Source organism: Battus philenor, unplaced genomic scaffold (genome assembly GCF_028537555.1).
Source record: "Battus philenor isolate CCGP_79_NKW_IND1 unplaced genomic scaffold, ilBatPhil1.0.hap1 SCAF_24, whole genome shotgun sequence".
NCBI classification, from domain to species: Eukaryota; Metazoa; Arthropoda; class Insecta; order Lepidoptera; family Papilionidae; genus Battus; species Battus philenor.
The window spans coordinates 11,623,851-11,642,929 of NW_027181687.1; the positions used below are offsets into that span (position 1 = coordinate 11,623,851).

A 19,079-nucleotide genomic window follows, 5' to 3' on the forward strand; every position below is an offset into this window, starting at 1 on the left:
CGATCCCATTCGCTCCAAGTGACCAAGCCAGCGGATTCGTTAAGCTTTATATTCGCCAATGATATTTGGCTGTGCTACTAAAGTCTCAATTTCGGCATTCTTTCGGAGCCTCCAAGACCGTCTTGATTTCTCGCTGGTCCCAAGATCTTCCGCATGATTTGAACCTGAGGCACTAGTACTCTCAAAACGCATCGTGCCTATCAAGGGCCTGCTGTGAAGTGAGTATCGTAGCGTTAAGATAATCTAGCTCTACGGAGTCACTTGGGAAAGGCTTTCCAGTGGGAACCTCGACTTGGATCTATCTTCCAATACCCGTCAAGTATTCAACATCAAAGCAAGTGCACTCGATAGAAGCAAACTTTGTAACTATAGCATTGTTACCATTACTTCCAACTAGGAAAGCTCTAGCGCTTATAATGGTAAAAGAGACTCCTGTATCATTTAAATCTAATATGATTTGGACGCACTTTTCATTTAACATCTGTACTCAAGAACCTTCGAGATAAGCTCTGAAATTACCTCCAGTATTAAGAGGGAAAGCTTACAGTAAGTTATATATTTTCCGGGTTCATTTTTTAGAAAAACAATTACCATACGATCAAAACACGTAAATAAAAAATAATCATTTCAATGGATAGAATATTTTAAATTTGAACTGTATCCTGACCGGGAGCTCTGCTAACGAGAGGCAATGCCCCGGAACAGCGAAGGATTACGTGATATACAAGAGATTCATCTCTCGGGATAAGCCTGAAGATTCTTTTTCTTCTACCTCTGATTGTACATCCCCCAGGTATTGTGATCCTTGTGATAACAGTGTTACTAATCGTAGATGGTGGTTCGAAAATACGCGATCACTAAACTAGATCTCCGCGAACACAGTATTCACACCGCGATCTCTACCTCAACCCACGGTGATGTGCGGACTATAGCTTTGTTATCGCTTCGTATTGCTGACGTAACGTGATACGACATCCTCCCCGCCTACCTTAAGGCTGCTTCCTAAATTAATTACCCAGCCTGCAGCTTTTTGATGTAGGGCCGTCAGCCCCGACTCTCTCAATCATGGAGTTCGTTATTTGTTACCAGCCGGTATTTGAGCGATAATATATCAATATTATGCATGAATTCTTGAATTATGAATAAACCTTTAATAAGTCACAAATACATACTGTTCCATTTTCATAATTTAGCAAATCTATTTCGAAATATTGCTAAAAAAGTAGGTCTAAAAACATTTAGATCGACTCTAATCTTTTCTTCTTTTGCTTCAGTACAATGTGATCTATGTGAATAGTAAATGAATAATAGCGATATAAATAATTTTAGCTCTAGAAAAGGAGACAAGCTATAATATATATGATGATGTAGGTAATAGAAGAGTATAACATTAAATGTAAACTTATGAATAAGTAAAAAGAATGTGCGTTGGCCGGGAATCGAACCCGGATCAACTGCTTGGAAGGCAACTATGCTGACCATTACACCACCAACGCCTGTGAGGCTTTGACGAAATACAATACTAAAGGATTTAATTAAAATAATTTATATCTATAAAAGTCTGAATTCTATGTCTCGTTTGAACGCTACTAAGAGAGTGTAATCTTAAAACTATTTTAAAATATACTATGACCGTATTATATTTTTCTTTACTTTTTGTAACAAATAGTCACTATTTAGGTTATTTCTTATATTTAATGTTAAGGGGGAATCCCCTACTGTGTCTGGGGCACGGTATTAATTTATAATTATAAATATTTTTACAATATTTTAATTTTATTCACCACAGTCCTTTTATTTTTCTCAACTTCTCATACACTTTTCTATGTTCTTCATAATCTCTTTTTTCCCTCCTCTTTCATATTTTCTTTTTCACATCGCCTTACTTCCCTCGTTCTTATATCACAGATTATTACAGCATCAAAGTTTATTTAAATGGTTGCTTTTACTTAGATTTTTTTCTTTTGTTTATTATAATATTTTTTTCAGTAAAATTCTTTTCATATCTGATCTTATGAACCTTATATGCTATATATTATATGTGCCTGTTTCTTCTTGCAGGCATAATTTGCCGACCCTTCTGTTATATCCCTGGGTCTTATTCTTGTTTATTGTGCACTGTACCACCTTTTTACAAGACTATAAAAAGACATGGCGATATTTATTGGCGATGAAAATCTCCGTCACCGAAAAGTGGTCTTCTATAGGGCCTTAACGATCATTGGAGAGGAATATGTTTTAGATTTTTTATGACATCGAATCAGTAACTAGGAGATCCGTAAATGAACTTAAGTGCATGTAAATTCGATGCTTTAAGAACGATCATGAGATTAATCTCCGATCGCGTTTCACGTGTGCGTTTTCCAATCAATTGATTACAACGCTAGCTGAAGCGGCTCAGCGTATACGTATCACAATAAGTGCGAGCGGGATGGGAGATTTGGAAGTTGTACATGCAATATTTACCTACCGAGATGCAATCATTACAGAGCGGAAAGCAAACAGGGCGAGTGGGAAAGAGATTTTTTTTCAACTTTTTTTTTTCTCCAATTACCGTTCAGAAATGAGTTTTGCTTTTTGGAAAATTTAAAAACATTGACTTTAAAACTAAATGGTATAGTTAAAAACGGAATTTGATTCAATCAATATTATTGAACATCCACATCTATTCACAGGATTACACATATTAGATTTTATAACCAGCTTTTTTTGAGAGCTTCTCGTTCCACTTATGTTATTGTTGGAACAGGAAAGTGTTTTTTTATATATTTACTCTCATCATTCTTTTTATTTACAATCTTTTTACTCGTCCTTCACTTTATCTTGTTCCAAAATTTACAATTTTATTCAAATTCCTTTCACACGTAGCTTCTCTTTCTTCGTCACATTCTTCGATATCAAAATCAGTTACAATTTGCTCCAGAACTTCTTTTTGATTACATTTCTCAGGGTTTGCTTTACCAAATTAATAATAACTTTTATTCGCTGGATATACGTAGAGAAAGTCAACTTGAAGTCACTTCAAAACATTTAAAGGAATCAGGCGTTACCTTGCGGAAGTCCATCCTAAGTAAGAAAAGGGACAATATTTAGCCACTTCCGCACATGCAGCAGTAGTCGTGCAACAAAGTGCACCACCCGCCAGCCCGCTGATAAATGCGTATGCGGCAAACAATGCGAATCACACAAGCGCCACCGCCATTCTACTCAACACGTGTTTCACCCCTCCACTTCAAAACATCTTTTAGTCTAATATCCGTCACTGCCTTATGGCTAAGGTCTACATGTGTTACCAGGTCTTTTAGTTCTAGTCCCATTGGAAGGCTCACAATCGCGAGACATTGATAGGGCTATTTGCAGAATTTCACCACGAGGTCGAATCGGCAATGTGCCCATTCGTAGATATCCGAAAGTGATAGATACAGCCTAGCGAAGGGACAAGATGAACTGGGCGTCAGAACCTTATGGTTTTGGACATGATGCCACCTGGAATTGTAGCCAAGGACATCAACCCACAAGGTAGACAGAAGATCTTGTTAACGTCGGAACTATTTGCAGAATTTCTCCACGAGGTCGAATCGGAAATGTGCACATTCGTAGATATCCGAAAGTGATCGATATAGCCCGGCGAACTGACAAATTTAAGTGGGTATTAGAACCTTATGGTTTTGGACATAATACCACTTGGAATTGTAGCCAAGGACATCCACCTACAAGGTGAACAGAAGATATTGTTAACGTCGGAGCTTTTTGCAGAATTTCTTCACGAGGTCGAATCGGCAATGTGCCGATTCGTAGATATACGAAAGTGTATATAACCCTGCGAAGTGGCAAATTGAATTAGGCGTCAGAACCTTATGGTTTTGGACATGATACCACTTTTAATTGTAGCCAAGGACATTCACCCACAAAGTAGACAGAAGATCTTGTTTTGAATGAATTGGGCATTAGAACCTTATGGTTATTGAGTCATGTCCAATAGGCCATGGACCTAGAAGTCTACCGAAGAGCATTTACCCACAAAATGGATAGATCTTGTTAAGATCGATAGAAAACGGTCTGCTTCCATCCGGACCTGATGAAAATCTATAGAAGAGGTCAATGCCCACCAGTGAACGAGTGAAATGATGATGAATTATTGACTAAATTTAAAGTATCAATATGGGAGGATCTTCGGCTGTTATTGGGCAACGCTTTCCAGTTCTTTTTTATTATCAGGATCTGTATTTAACAGACATTACCGTCCGTGCCTTTGTTTATACAATTACGTTTAATATTTACGAATTCTTTTGCCCACAATTTTGCATGGTACAGTGTTTAATTAAAACAGTACATTTTATCTACTTTAACGACACCTTTACAATGACCAGTTTTTATGATAACATTTCGCGCGACCACTTCCTCATCCCTACTCCATATTGGCATCATCAGGTTGTACGCCAGGGTCTGTGCGGTTGTCGTATTCACATCGATGAATCTTGCGATCGCATCTTGAGTCTCGTCCGTGCAATACACGCACGTGTGTGACGTCATATTGCTGACGCAGCATGATGGACACTGTTATATAGCCCGAGGGTGTCTGTTCTTCGACTGATAATGATGACCAGCTTTGAGTTCCAGTAGTTGAATTTGAAGACTTTTGAATAAGGACTTATGGTTGATTGTTCTATTAATTAAATATTATTAGGATAAAACTAATATTATTTATTGAAACAAGTAATAAATACAAAATGAAAACGATGCATATAATGTGCAGTAGCAGTGTAAATAAAGATACCTTTCAGTAATATAACAGTATAACATAAAAGGTAAAAAATATATAAAAAGAAAAAAGTGTGCGTTGGCCGGGAATCGAACCCGGATCAACTGCTTGGAAGGCAACTATGCTGACCATTACACCACCAACGCCTGTGAAGCTTCGGACAAACAATGACAAATTATATAATAAATATCATTTAAAATAACTATAAAACTTTCAAGTTGAACACTTGTCTGAACGTTACAAAAAGTGTGTAATACATTATAATGTTATTTCTCTGTGTATTGCTATATATATGTTTTCTTTTCATAATCGATAGACACTATTGGATTTTTCGACAAATTAGGAAAGTGGGTATGGTATTAAACCAGAACCGGTTTCTAAGCTCAGGGTCTGGTGACTCTGATCTCGGGAGAGGGTAATACGAATTGCTCGCCTGAAATGGGATGCAGTTGGGGCCGGTGACTTCTCATGTTTTTTTTTCTTTTTTCAAAATAGCCTCTGCTATTGGGACCTCCCCTTCCATCCCTATTTTGTTGGGAACAGGGCTTTTTATTTCTTAACAATTTTTTCACATGAATTTTTTATTTTCGTCCTCGTCTTCTATAGTTCACAATATCTTTTTTTCTTCCTTCTATCATTCCATAATTCCATCTTCCTTTCTCAATAATTCCATTCCTTTCATCCATCCTCAAACACTTAGTTGTATTTTCTATTGCAGTATCACGGCTTTATTTGGTTAATTTTTTTTTTTCATTTACATAAATTTGTTTCACAGATTTTTAATTATTTTATTTTAACTGACTTCTCATGTTGCAACCACGTGCCGGTAAACGCGGCGTGTATACGGCCCCCTATTAGACATCGTAATGCTGGTTATCATGGCTATTTTTCTGGGAAGCCTTTTTTATATCGGGGGGAGGGGGCGAATAACTGTATAAATAAAAGATTCTCTGCTCTCTGAGGGAAGAACAAGGTTATGAGGAATTTCTACCCAGAAAAACATCCTCAGTGGTTGTCTCCGGTACCTTGGGGAAGGCCACCGGATCTTCCGGATAATTAAAAAAAACATATTTAAAATAACAGTATCCTTTTTTTAATTTATCACATCATTATTCAGAGGTATCACATAGGAGAAAATTGAAAATAGTAACCAGTTATATGAATAAGAAAATGACCAATATTTAGCCACTTCCGCACATGCAGTGGTAGTCGTGCAACAAAGTGCACCGCTCGCCAGCAACTGATAAATGCGTATGCGGCAAACAACGCGAATTACACAACTACTACCGTTAAATTACTCAACACGTGTTTCACTCCTTCATGGGGCATCTTCAGGAGTTATGTTACACCGATTAGTGCCAAACACAGAGAGAGAGAGGAGTCTGTGGGATATACCATAATCGCAACACTTGGCGATCACAGTGGTATTATGGTACGCAGAAGATGCTGCTGCCCATCCTCTGGAAACTTTATGTGCAGTGGCAATCCTATATAATCAATGCACAAGTTGTTAATTATACAAGATTACTAGCTGATCCCGCAAACGTTGTTTTGCAAAAAAAATATTTTTAATTTTCAATTTAAAAATAAGGGGTTGATCGTAGAAGGATGAAAATTTAGGGTTGTATGTATTTTTGTACGTTGTATCATAATAAAATAAAAACAAAAAATTTCGTCAAAAAAAATAAAAAAAAAATTTTAAGGGTGAACAACCCTTATCACTTAGGGGTATGAAAAATAGATAGTAGCCGATTCTCAGACCTACTAAATACGCATATAAAATTTGGTAAAAATCGGTCAAGCCGTTTCAGAGGAGTTCTAGTTCGAACACCGCGACACGAGAATTTTATATATTAGATATCCAAAGATAAAATCTTACCGCAAGGTTACTGCACGAATATTGGTTTAAAAGACGAAATAATTAATCTCGGGGATTCCCAGTCGAGTACGCTTGCACCTAAGTGACCCGGATATGTGTAGCATTGACATGTAAGATCTAAACCGCAAGCGCAAGCAACTGATCGCTAAGGATGTGAGAAGTGACGTCATAAATATCTGAACGTCTAGAAAAACAGGTTTAGAATATAGACGACATGATTATATTAACAAATAAGTACATATCGACTTCATTTATATTTTTTTATCTAAATTTATGGATTATATTTCAAAGCGATCACTTTGTATAGGGAAATTGAAAATAGTATAAAAGCTTTCAAAGCTTTTTGTTGATAAATAAGCTGGTATACAATCCCGTTTAATACATTTAGATCTATTTTTAATCAACCTGTATATAATAGAAAAATCAGCGAATTCACACATATGTAGAGCGATAAATATATTTACGTATTTAATGTGGTTTATGGTATAGTATATTATTTAAAACTAAATAATGTTTTGAAATGATACAAAAGTTTATACAATTTTTTATTTGGCGTTGGTGGTGGATATTGCATCCATGGTGGTGCAACGTCGACTTGACAAGTTACTATTGCACAGATAATATTACTGCCACTTCGGAAACTGTTAGCGAAAATTCTTTTTGTAAAAACTCTGTGAAAACTATTAATTCACTTATCATTTACACGGAGGTAAACGTTTTAAAAACACTTGAGTAAATAGTTTTTGTTTGACTTACATTACGTAGTAAATGTTATGTAATTGAATAAATCTTCAAACAAAGAGCAATGTATTGCAATATTTTATTAAAATACGTATGCGTTGGTGGTGTAATGGTCAGCATAGTTGCCTTCCAAGCAGTTGATCCGGGTTCGATTCCCGGCCAACGCACATTTTTTTATAGTTTTTAATATTATTTTAAATCCCTATAGTCTTCCAGCCTTCCTGTGTAAGCAGAGATTTAAACTCTATCAGAGAAAACATGATAACATGAAGTAACTATTTTTTAAACTGTGATCAAAAAGTAATGAGAATTTGTTTATAAAATATAAATTCTTTATTTATTTTTCTTAACACGCACCTTATCTAACGCATTTTCCAGTCATCAAAACAGTCGGAATAGTCTTTTTTCCGGGAAAGCCTTCAAAGATCTTCTGCGATTAGGTTTTTATCTTTTCAATCATGTCAAAATGGCTTCTCTACTGGCCTTTTGAGTTTAAATCCTGTATAATTATTACTATAAATTATTGTACAGAGTGTGAGTTATATAAGATTGTATGGGAATCAAACCCGTGTCCTTAAAAATTCTAGCTTTGTTAATGAACTTATATATAAATACATTACATGTACAATGTATTCGATATAACTTATGCTTATAAGTTAAAGATGTTTACCAAGGTATACGTAATTTTTTTTTAAATAATCTGCTTTATTTTATTATATTTTTTTAATGGCGCCTGTATTTGGGACCACTTATTATTCCCATTTTTGGTGGATAATTTTTGCTTATTTATTCACATACATTTTTTATTTGCTCACTGGTATTTCCATTTTAATACCTCTCATTCTTCTTTTGTTTTTCACATTATCTTTAATTCCTATTTCTTCCTTTACCTTTTATACATCCCCTTCTTTTGCCATTCCTCCTGAACTGCTACTTTACAACCTTCAAATTTATTTTTTTATTACTTATTTTTTAATATCTATATCACAATATTGTATCACATAATGTCTTTGTCACGTTTTGTTACCTTTTTCTCCTATATTAAAGCAAATATATAAAAACAATATATATTTTATGCTCCCACACACTGACAGCGATAATTAGTACGTAACTTCCGGCGTACTATTTCATTATCTGTGATATTATATAGGATATATATATATATATCCCGGAAGTTAACGTAATAAATCACTTCCGGTAGCCATTTTGAATTTATTTCAAAGCGATCGTGTGAGTATAATTTTTACACCGATGTAAGTAAAAGTGTAGTTAAACAAAATTTTGACTTCTCATTAGGAATATATTGATGCTATGTTAATCATCCCTTTAATCGTTGATTAAAGGAAAATTAAATTTGTATTTAGGCAATGTAGAAACCAAAATCATGTTAATCAAGTTTCAACATCATCATTATCTTTATTTCAGCTATAGAAGGTCCTCTGTTGAACATAAACCTTCACCATATTTCCAGTAGGATCGGTAGAAAGCGGCCTGTATTGGGAGAACGTACCTTATATATACAGTGTAAAGAATTTTCGATTGATAATAAATCTTTTTAATAAATTACTATTCTAATGTATTAAAGACGAATACCAGTTTCGGTTGCAAGGAGTTGAAGAAAAAACATGGCATCACTTATGGACAACGAGGAGAATCGCGGGACCTTTCTAGCGTACTGCAGAAGGGTCATAGCAGAGACTATTAAAAGGAACAAGAGGACAAAAAAAACAAGTGTATATGACTAGTCAAGATAAATATTTAAGTCAGTAAGTTTAGGCTAGATCCCATGATGGAAATTTAGAAGTGATTGTGCTAACAACTCCTGTACCATATCCGGATAATATGGGAGCCTGCTCACCTGACGTATCGATTAAGGATTGAATCGTTAGTGTGTTCTAGATGATGTATAGGAAATAAGTGTGACTTTTCCCATCACCTGCTTAGAGAGCCAGGTAGTGAACGCACTCATGAAACTCACCTTAAAGAGAACTGGTGTTGGAGACGAAGGAAGCAAGGCCTAGCGTAAACAGGTCCCTGTCCTCAAGCAGGTGTACTGTCTCTGTTGGTATAACCTAACAGTTGGCAACTTTGGGGACAGTATGATAAATAAATTAGGATTATTATTGAGAAGGTGATGATTAAATATTTAGAATGTGGATGTATGTGACTTTAAGATTTAGGTTAGAACTACGGTTACATTAGTGAAGTCATCTTCCCATTTTATTCTTGATCTTTAAAGTTCGTGTACGTCTTGAAGCACTTTGACAAAATCAATAAAGAGCTCTTTCCATACTATCCTATCCTCTGCATCCCATTGCGCACTAGTGATTGTTTGACTTTTGTCTAACTTACATTAAAGTTTTTTTTAATATATGGGGGGGACCGGAAAGTAAAGTCGCTTTCTTAAGTTAAATTCACACGATTACATTTTCAACAAGTTTTTATTTCCAATCAATATATTCACCTTTGTCATCAACAGCCTTTTGTCGTCTAGTATATAAATCAATGCCGGAACGGTGACAAATCAATCTGTTTTTCTGTAAAATATGTCAACAGAAACGACATTACTTTCCTGTACTCCTTATATTTATTTTGATTCTTGAAAAGAAATATTTGATTTACAACAAACTTAGTAAATATATGAGAGTTTGACGGATAAAGCAAGTTGAAAAAAGTGTGCGTTGGCCGGGAATCGAACCCGGATCAACTGCTTGGAAGGCAACTATGCTGACCATTACACCACCAACGCCTGCGTGTTTTAATAAAATATTGCAATACATTGCTCTTTGTTTGAAGATTTATTCAATTACATAACATTTACTACGTAATGTAAGTCAAACAAATACTGTTTACCCAAGTGTTTTTAAAACGTTTACCTCCGTGTAAATGATAAATGAATTGATAGTTTTCACAGAGTTTTCAAGAGAATTTTCGCTAACGCTTTCCGAAGTGGCAGTAATATTATTTGTGCAGTAGTAACTTGTCAAGTCGACGTTACATCACCATGGGTGCAACGTCAAGGTCCCGGAGAGTAATGGTGGAGGCTTTGCACAGAGAAGAGACTAAGCAACCAAGAACCTGGATGCGGGCTGAGTGGCTATATTTAAGAGAGGTCTATTCTTTGCAGGGGTCGTCTTTTGGCTAAAAAAAAATTGAGCCTAGTCACTCCATGGAGCTCCATTGGAAGCGATCTAAGAGCACAATGGTGAATCAGGTGAAACTATAGTATGTGGTTTCCCGAGTCAAGGCTTCTAAGGAAGGCCTTGAGGTTTTAGTTTAAGTGCCTGTGCACCTTTAACTAAAATACTAGTAAAAAACTAAAGTAGTAGTAATGAAGTTGAAGTCCATGTAATATACACAGCTCGAGCCAAGGTTTTCCCAACAGCCTACAAGATTCGCTTCCTTTAAAAAGGTCTTAGAGTCCCTAAGTACTCTGCCACACGCGGATTTTAGAAATGCCTAAGTGGCTTTTGTAAAATCTGATAATTGGAAGAAGTGAAAATCCGGTGAATGAAAATTTTTAATTATACATATCTAACCTTATATCTTAACAACAGTAAGAAAGGGACTAATATATAGCTACTTCCGCTATGCAACATACACATTAAATGCTGCATAGCGGAAGTAGCTATATATAAGTCCCTTTCTTACTTAGGATGGACTTCCGCAAAGTAACGCCTGAATCTATTAGATTTTAACAACACTTATGAATAAGTTTAGTGACAAATATTTGTATAGGGCGTCAGTTATTTCAACGAAACCCAAACATGTTTAGCATGCATGCATAGCTTTAATATTCTTTGTCTATATATATAAAACGAATATGTGTCTGTACGTCTGTTCTCGATAGATTTAAAATAAATAAATATTGTGAATGACGCGATGTCCTGTGCCGAGTGTCGCAGGTGAAGTGGTCGCTGATACTGTTTGGTTAGCGCTTGCAGTGTTGTGTGTGCAGCGGGTGTGGTGTTTGTTCAATGGGAATGCTGTGATAGGCATTAGGAGTACGTCTTTTGAACGTATCTTATCCTTTGATCTTTGCTGAGGTACGGGGGGAGCAGTGATAAGCACTCCCTATGGGAGGGTTTTGGTGAGAAGAGGCCGACTCGAAATAAATCTTTGAGCAATCTTTAAAGAATTCTTTGACCAACTATCACAAAAGGATAACGTTAACCTATATTATATCCAACCTACTAAGCGATATACCTAAAGAGTTTTAATTAAAATATATAACAGATAGCACGCAAGTGAAATATAGACATTTTTTTTATTGAAATGCATCTTGTATAATTAATATAGGCGTGATTAAAAGTTAACTACAAAATAAAACCTTAGATTTCACACTAATAAGGTTTTAAATAAATTCCGATAGTCAATTATACAAAACAATGCAAATTAACGCGGATTAATTTAGATTTTGGTAGAACGTAAACGATCCATCATCATCACCGACCGTTACGCGCCATGTTGAATCTTGAACTGTCAAAATGAACATCGCTGCACAGTGATTCTGACGTTTCACTAGAGTAGGAACTTCCGGTAGTAAGTTCCACTTCCGTCCACTTCCGGTAGGAACGTTCCATCGTCATATACTAGATGGCGCCACTGACCCGCAGTCATATTTTTTTTCTAATATATCTATTTAATGGAATCAGGCGTTATTTTGCGGAAGTCCATCTTAAGTAAGAAAAGGACCAATATTTAGCTACTTTCGCACATGCAGTAGTAGTCGAGCAACAAAGTAGTCTTCGTTTAGTTTTTGGAGTCTTCAGGAGATATTTAACTCTTGAAAATGTCCCGTAGAGGGGTGAAACACGTGTTGAGTAATTTGGCGGTGGCGGTTATGTAATTCACATTGTTTGCCGCATACGCATTTATCAGCGGGCTGGCGGGCGGTGCACTTTGTTGCACAACTACCACTGCATGTGCGGAAGTGACTAAATATTGGTCCTCTTCTTACTTCTAATATATCTACTTCATAATATAAATGTATATAAGCACGTATGTTTTTATGATGCAATATTTAAAAATATTTTTTTTTAGTGAAACGAAATTAAATTAAAAAAAATTGATTATTTATAACTAAACTCATAGAGTGCTTTACGATTTTAGAGTGTGAACCAACGCCCCATGGGGGAAAGGGGGGGGGGGTAATTTGATTTTTAAGGGGGCATATTTAAAAGTAGACCTGTCACGAGTACAACCATTTCTTTTTAATATATAAATATATGTTACATAGGGGGCGTATACATTTTAGAAAGGCTGTAGTGGGGCATGGCATATAGAAAGTTAAAAAATACTGCACTAGAGTCTTCTACAGATATGAGACGCTTAAATGTAGGATGTGATCCTCAACCAATCCTGTTGGAAACCTATAAAGAAGGCTTCTGTCCAGAAATGGTTGACCCTCAGCTGAAGTGATGATAATGTAAGGTTAGAGATACAATTTTCAGAAGTTCTTTCCATGTTATGGTACCATGGATTTATTTTTTGTTTTCTACGTTCTATATGTAATATTTGGTACAATATTTATAATCAAAATTTTTCACACTGACTTCGTAATAAAAGTTAAATTTTAATACACTTATTTAATAATGTATTAAAGTCAGCAATTGAAAAATTATTTCATATTTAAGTTACAACTTCAGAAGCAACAAATGTAGTCCGAAACTATTGTTCAAACTCAGTGAACTGATGATAAGTTTACTTAATTTGATGTTAAGTTTAGTTACAATTTTCGTACAATTAGAGGATTATAATATATTAGTAATTGGATCACCATCATGCCAAATGAGAGACGTCTACTGCAAGACATATTTCTTCAAACATCATCACAATTATCGGTTTTTTTACGTATCGTCGGTCCTACTAGTGGGGGGTAAACCCACCCCCAGTATATAGAAAAAAATGTTTAAAATAAAGTAATGTAAAACTGATGAGTGAATGATATGGAATGAAAGAGAAAAGCAGAAGTGATGTGGAAAGAAAGATGAAGTACGAAAGGTTATAAGAAAAATGCAAGAAGAGCGCAAATAAAAGTAATGTGAACAAAATTATTAAATGAAATAAAACAACCCTGTCCTTCCCAAAAATAGGGGTACGAGAGGTCCCCAATAGCGGAGGTCAAAAAAAAAAAACCCACCCGCACCGGCTTGTGGTCAACACTAGAGAACGTTTCGATCCCAACGACTATCGGCAATACTTTGATCTAGGTCAGTCACCTTGGTTCTCTTGCGGATTTCGTCAAATTATTTTTAGTAAATACTATTCATAAACTACTTTTTTGTACACATCAAATTACACCTTCTCTTGGTTAACTGTTTATTGATCGTGATTTATTAGTTATATATATATAATATCAAGTATAAGATCAGGGATGAGCAACACGCGGCCCGCTAACATGTTTAAGCGGTCCGCCAAGCATTTTTAAAATTTATTTATTTTGTCGATTTTCTCTCATCAATTTTGTTATAAATTAATTATAATGAAACGTTAAAGTACACAAAAAGCCGAAACAATTAATAAAAAATGATCTTCGATCAAGACTGCGTGACGCTCGACCAGAAGGCTGTTAACGTGTTGCTACCTCATTAATTCCAGCCTTTATTAGTCAGCATGTATCTAAAAAACAGTGTGGAACTCATTAAAAATTACAAGTAATTTCTTTCTTCTATTTATTTCTTGTTTATTTTCACATTTCGCATTAAAATTTGCACGTAAAATCTTTTTTTTTTACCTTAATTTTTTTAATTCAAATGTTTATCATAAATAAAGTTTTAGGGATAAGTCTGGCCCACCAAAAAAAATAAATAAATAAATTTGTACTCGTAGTGACCCTTTGATTAAAAAGGTTGCTCACTCCTGTTTTATAAAATATTTCGATATTAATAAATATAACATCAAGCGTCATCAAAATATCATTCGTCATGCGTTGTACGTATCTAGCAGTTTCTCATGAACTTAACAATGTCTTAGTTCCACTTATTGTTCTACCCACGTCTGCCAGCTGGCGGTCGCCACTCACACCTTTTAGCTCCAATGAGCGTTAGTTGCACGAGCAATATGCCTAGCTTATTGTTACTTCAAACGAGCAATTCTTCGAGCGATTTCAATGACCGTGAATCTTCTGCGGATCTTTTCACGTCGATTTCGTAAAATGTTATTTGCTAAATAAATCGATCTTTGTAAATCTAACATCAAGGCGTTGGTGGTGTAATGGTCAGCATAGTTGCCTTCCAAGCAGTTGATCCGGGTTCGATTCCCGGCCAACGCACATTCTTTTTAAGCCACGTCAATTGATTTACAAATATTTTTGCAAAAGTATCAAATTAAAAATTAAGTACGTCATTTCACAAATATTAACACGAAAAATTCTAATCCAACAGACATGTCTATTGTTACATAAACATTTTGAAATCATAATTTTGTTTATAAGTTTTAACTTTGAATTAACCTAAGTTGGACTAAGTCATTATGCTAAGTTTCTGAACTTATTTTATAAACACTAGGTAAAGCATTTGACCTCAGTCTCGCTTGATACTAAGCGATGACGAGGTCTATGATGCTACATGCTTGCTTAGATACCTATCCACTCTTAACTTGAAGACTCCTAAGTTATAATTGTCTGGAAACAACGACGACAGTAGGCTGTTTCATTTCTATGAAGGTATTTCAACCGTGTACGGATGTGAATCCTTGCGTATTGTTGTTTCAATGGAAGAAAGGAGATGGGAGAATTGACTAATGTAACTCCAAGTTAAGCTAGGAGATCACCAAAGCATATTTACCAATGAACCTCTTGTTAAAGTATGTATTTACTTATCTTTAGTTTAATCATTTAAGACTTTTGAATACTAAAGTTCAAAGGGTGATTCATTTTAATCTTTCAATATATTAATAGATAGATATAAAAAGCTGCAACTTTTTCTTGATGATTCGATCTTGAAACAAAACTTTGAGTATTGCTTTCAACATTGTTCTCTGGATGGTCTTGGAACATTAACAACTGGGTCCCTTATGGGTTATTAAGCGCAATAGAAATGAGAATTTTTTAACCAAGAAACCTAATTTTTCCTTAGGTATACATAAATGGCTGGCATCATGTCTAAATTATAAAATTTACACTGGTACCGAATTTAGACAGGCCTGAGTAAAATAAACGGGATTGATACTCGGTTCCGAGTGGTCGGCACCCACCTAATGACCAAGCTTAACACGGATACGAGTATCGGGCAACAAATGTGTTATTCCATTATTAGTACTCTTATAATATATTACATTACTTTTAACTGAGCCATCAATAAATATCTTTTTCTATATCCAGGTCAATGTTATAAAAACACTTGGATAAACACTTTTTGTTCATATTACATTACGTAGTCAATATTTGATTACGCAAGTATTTTATAAAGAGAGAGCAATCTATTGTAATATTATTTTAACTCACGTATGCGTTGGTGGTGTAATGGTCAGCATAGTTGCCTTCCAAGCAGTTGATCCGGGTTCGATTCCCGGCCAACGCACACTTTTACAACCAACTTGTTTTTTTAACTGTCAAACCTATATACATAGCCTGATTGATCATGGGTGTATAAAGGTGTTAGCTTATAAATCTGCTACATACCAATCAATTCGTATAAAGCAGTGATTCCCAAAGTGGTTTATATCGACCCCTAAAGGTCTATGACAACCTGCAAGGGGTCTACGTCAGCGAAAAAAAATTTGGGGGTCCACTATAGTGGATCTCCATTTTCTCCTCTCCTTACGAAAAAAAGAAACAGACTGGACATCATTAGCCGAGGAGATTTAAGATTAACCCTTACAAAATTGACGCCAAATGTTGATAATTTATTATTAAAGCATCAGGTTCATCCTTCTCACTAAAAATATTTACTTATTGCTTATGTTATTTTATTTATAGTTTATTTAATGTTACGTATATTTTACATAACAAATACAAAATTTTATTATAAGTAGTTTTAATTTAAAATCAATTAATAAATGCATCAATTAACATGTGTTTTTACTTTAAGTTTTTAACACTAAACTTCACTACAGTTATAAATTTACAAGAAATCAATATCGAGTAAGTAGGGGGTCTACCCAACACTGAAAAACATGGCAAGGGGTCTACGACACAAAAAAGTTTGGGGAACTCTGGTATAAAGTAAACATATTAAATTTTAAATATAAAATTTTCCTTATAAAGTGATAACAATGAAAGTAAAAATAAAGTAAATGTTATATCTATCGAGGAAAGAATTTTATAAAGTGTCTAGACAATTTGCCTTTCACTTCATGTTCCGGTGTTTCATTTGAAAGGTGAATCTTTTTACATTCGAGGTCAATGACATTTGATTGGAGTGCCTATTATTAAACCTAACAAATATATCTGCATTTTGTATAGAACTATGATATAGTATTACGGGATCGGAAAGTAATGTCGTTTGTGTCGACATATTTTACAGAAAAACCGATTGATTTGTTACCGCTCCGGCATTGATTTGTATACTAATGGCAAAAGGTTGTTGATAACGAAGGTTATATTGTTGATTAGAAATAAAAACTTGTTAAAAATGTAGTCGTGTGAATTTAACTTAAGAAAGCGACATTCCTTTCTGGTCTCCCTGATATTAAATAAAAAAAAATATTAGAGATAAATAAAAACATTAAAATTAAAATAAATGCATGCAAATCAATATAATGTACGAGTACATAAAAATAAAAAAGCAAAAATATAGTAATACACAACGAAACAAAGAATAAAAAGAAATGAAAGAATAATTAAGATAGAAGAACAGTGAGGAAGTTCACCGCTTCACCCGGATAGCCATCTGGGTGGAATGACATCAGCTTAATGTAGAACTCCATAGCGACCTCAAACTCCCAGCGGTCCAATAATTTTGTAAGGCCTGCTTAGAGACTTATTTTAAGTCCGCCTTCTTCCACCAAAACCCTCTCATAGCGAGTGTTTCTCGCCACTCCCCCCGTACATTAGTAAAGGTCAAGAAACGTCCCAAAGACGTAGTCCTCAAACCCATCACAGGGTTCCCACAGAACACGCACCACACCACACCTGCTGCAGACACTAACAACACTTCAAGCGCTAACCTCGCAGCACCAACAGCAAATGAACGCAGCAGAACCAAACGCTGTTCACCACACCACAACACCAGTTTTTAGAGAGCTGCCCGCTCTCTAACCACCAGCGTGGGCGAACCTTGGTTGGATCCAGATCCATCCTCGGCTCGCCTGTGGTCCACGCTGTCGTCCCAAGCCGCATGGATATTCGCTCGTGGGGTGGCGAGTGATACAATTGAAAGAAATAAAACTGTATAGAATAAGGTACTTAATAAACTCTGCACAAAATAAATTGTTAACTAATAATAAGAAATACAAAAAGAAATGTGTAATAGAGAATCAAGAAGGTAAAATAAATATGTAAATAAAGATAAAATAAATGTAAGATAAAATTAAAAAACAAAAATAAATAAAATGTACCTAGCCACCTTAGAGTAAGGAGATGATGGAAGAAAGGCGAGGAAAGAAAGAAGGTATAAAAGAACAAAACGAAAGACATTGTGAAGGACAAAAATAAAGAATGAAAGATATTGTGACGCGTGAAAGAGAGTGATAAGAAAAGAAAAGACTGAAAAAAAAATATTATAAAGTCCCTGATCCCAAAAAGTTAGGGGTACGAAAGGGTCCCAATAGTGGGGGCCATAAAAAAAGCCGCATGCACAACATCAACACAACACACAGCTCTACACAGGTAGAATACTACGTGCGAACTTCTTCATGCAACCGGACCAGCTTTATTTTTAAGTTCACGGACCCTTCCGCTCCATGAACTCAGCTCTGATGAAGCTGTAAAAGCCTTGGGGTTAACAGCAACAACATCAACAGAGAATAAGTAGGTTGTAGACTGCAGTTATCGACGCAACCGGGTATTGTCGATACACTATTACAGTGGAGTTCTATTTGATTCTAGATTTTATCGAATTAGGCTCTTCGGGCATTCTTGTAAAGTACATAAATGATCATTATAAGTAAAGTTTGATCGCTACGATGACCAGTCATGATTTGTACCAGCGGTTTCTCGTGAACTTAACAATGTCTTAATTCCACTTATGGTTCTACCCACGTCTGCCAGCTGGCGGTCGCCACTCACACCTCGGCCCCAATGAGCGTTAGTTGCAAGTGCAATATGCCTCGCTTATTGTTACTTCAAATGAGCAATTCTTCGAGCGATTTCAATGATGTCGTTTTCGTAAAATATTCTTTACCAAATAATTTACTCTTTGTAAAACTAACATCAAAGCGTTGGTGGTGTAATGGTCAGCATAGTTGCTTCCCAAGCAGTTGATCCGGGTTCGATTCCCGGCCAACGCACACTTTTTACTTAGCTACTTTTTTATCTGTCAAACCTTTATATGTTAACTAAGTCTATTAAACATCAAATATAACTAATATTAAAAGAAAGACTGAAATGAGAAGAGAGAAAAATAGAGTTACATCATCATCTTTTAGGTGTAGGTTGTCCACAGCTGGACCCTGTGGGTGGACGTAAAACGTTGCGCTTATATATTGTCTCCACTACAGAACCTTAAGGTTCCACCGTTTATCTTCTGTACCCGACCTATCTACATAACAATGTTATGTAAATTCCAAAAGCGTTTACATGTTTGCTTCATGTAC

At 35.4% G+C, this 19,079-nt stretch overlaps 7 non-coding genes across 7 annotated transcripts; 4 read left to right on the plus strand and 3 right to left on the minus strand.

Annotated features, from left to right (window-relative positions):
* Window positions 1-1,424: 1,424 nt before the first annotated feature.
* On the minus strand, window positions 1,425-1,496 carry TRNAG-UCC (transfer RNA glycine (anticodon UCC)). The gene has a single exon. It is a non-coding gene; the product is annotated as a tRNA-Gly (tRNA).
* Window positions 1,497-4,836: 3,340 nt separating this feature from the next.
* On the minus strand, window positions 4,837-4,908 carry TRNAG-UCC (transfer RNA glycine (anticodon UCC)). The gene has a single exon. It is a non-coding gene; the product is annotated as a tRNA-Gly (tRNA).
* Window positions 4,909-7,477: 2,569 nt separating this feature from the next.
* TRNAG-UCC (transfer RNA glycine (anticodon UCC)) lies at window positions 7,478-7,549 on the plus strand. Its single transcript has one exon. It is a non-coding gene; the product is annotated as a tRNA-Gly (tRNA).
* Window positions 7,550-10,059: 2,510 nt separating this feature from the next.
* TRNAG-UCC (transfer RNA glycine (anticodon UCC)) lies at window positions 10,060-10,131 on the minus strand. Its single transcript has one exon. It is a non-coding gene; the product is annotated as a tRNA-Gly (tRNA).
* A 4,452-nt stretch (window positions 10,132-14,583) lies between these two features.
* TRNAG-UCC (transfer RNA glycine (anticodon UCC)) lies at window positions 14,584-14,655 on the plus strand. The gene has a single exon. It is a non-coding gene; the product is annotated as a tRNA-Gly (tRNA).
* A 1,177-nt stretch (window positions 14,656-15,832) lies between these two features.
* On the plus strand, window positions 15,833-15,904 carry TRNAG-UCC (transfer RNA glycine (anticodon UCC)). Its single transcript has one exon. It is a non-coding gene; the product is annotated as a tRNA-Gly (tRNA).
* A 2,797-nt stretch (window positions 15,905-18,701) lies between these two features.
* TRNAG-CCC (transfer RNA glycine (anticodon CCC)) lies at window positions 18,702-18,773 on the plus strand. Its single transcript has one exon. It is a non-coding gene; the product is annotated as a tRNA-Gly (tRNA).
* Window positions 18,774-19,079: the final 306 nt, after the last annotated feature.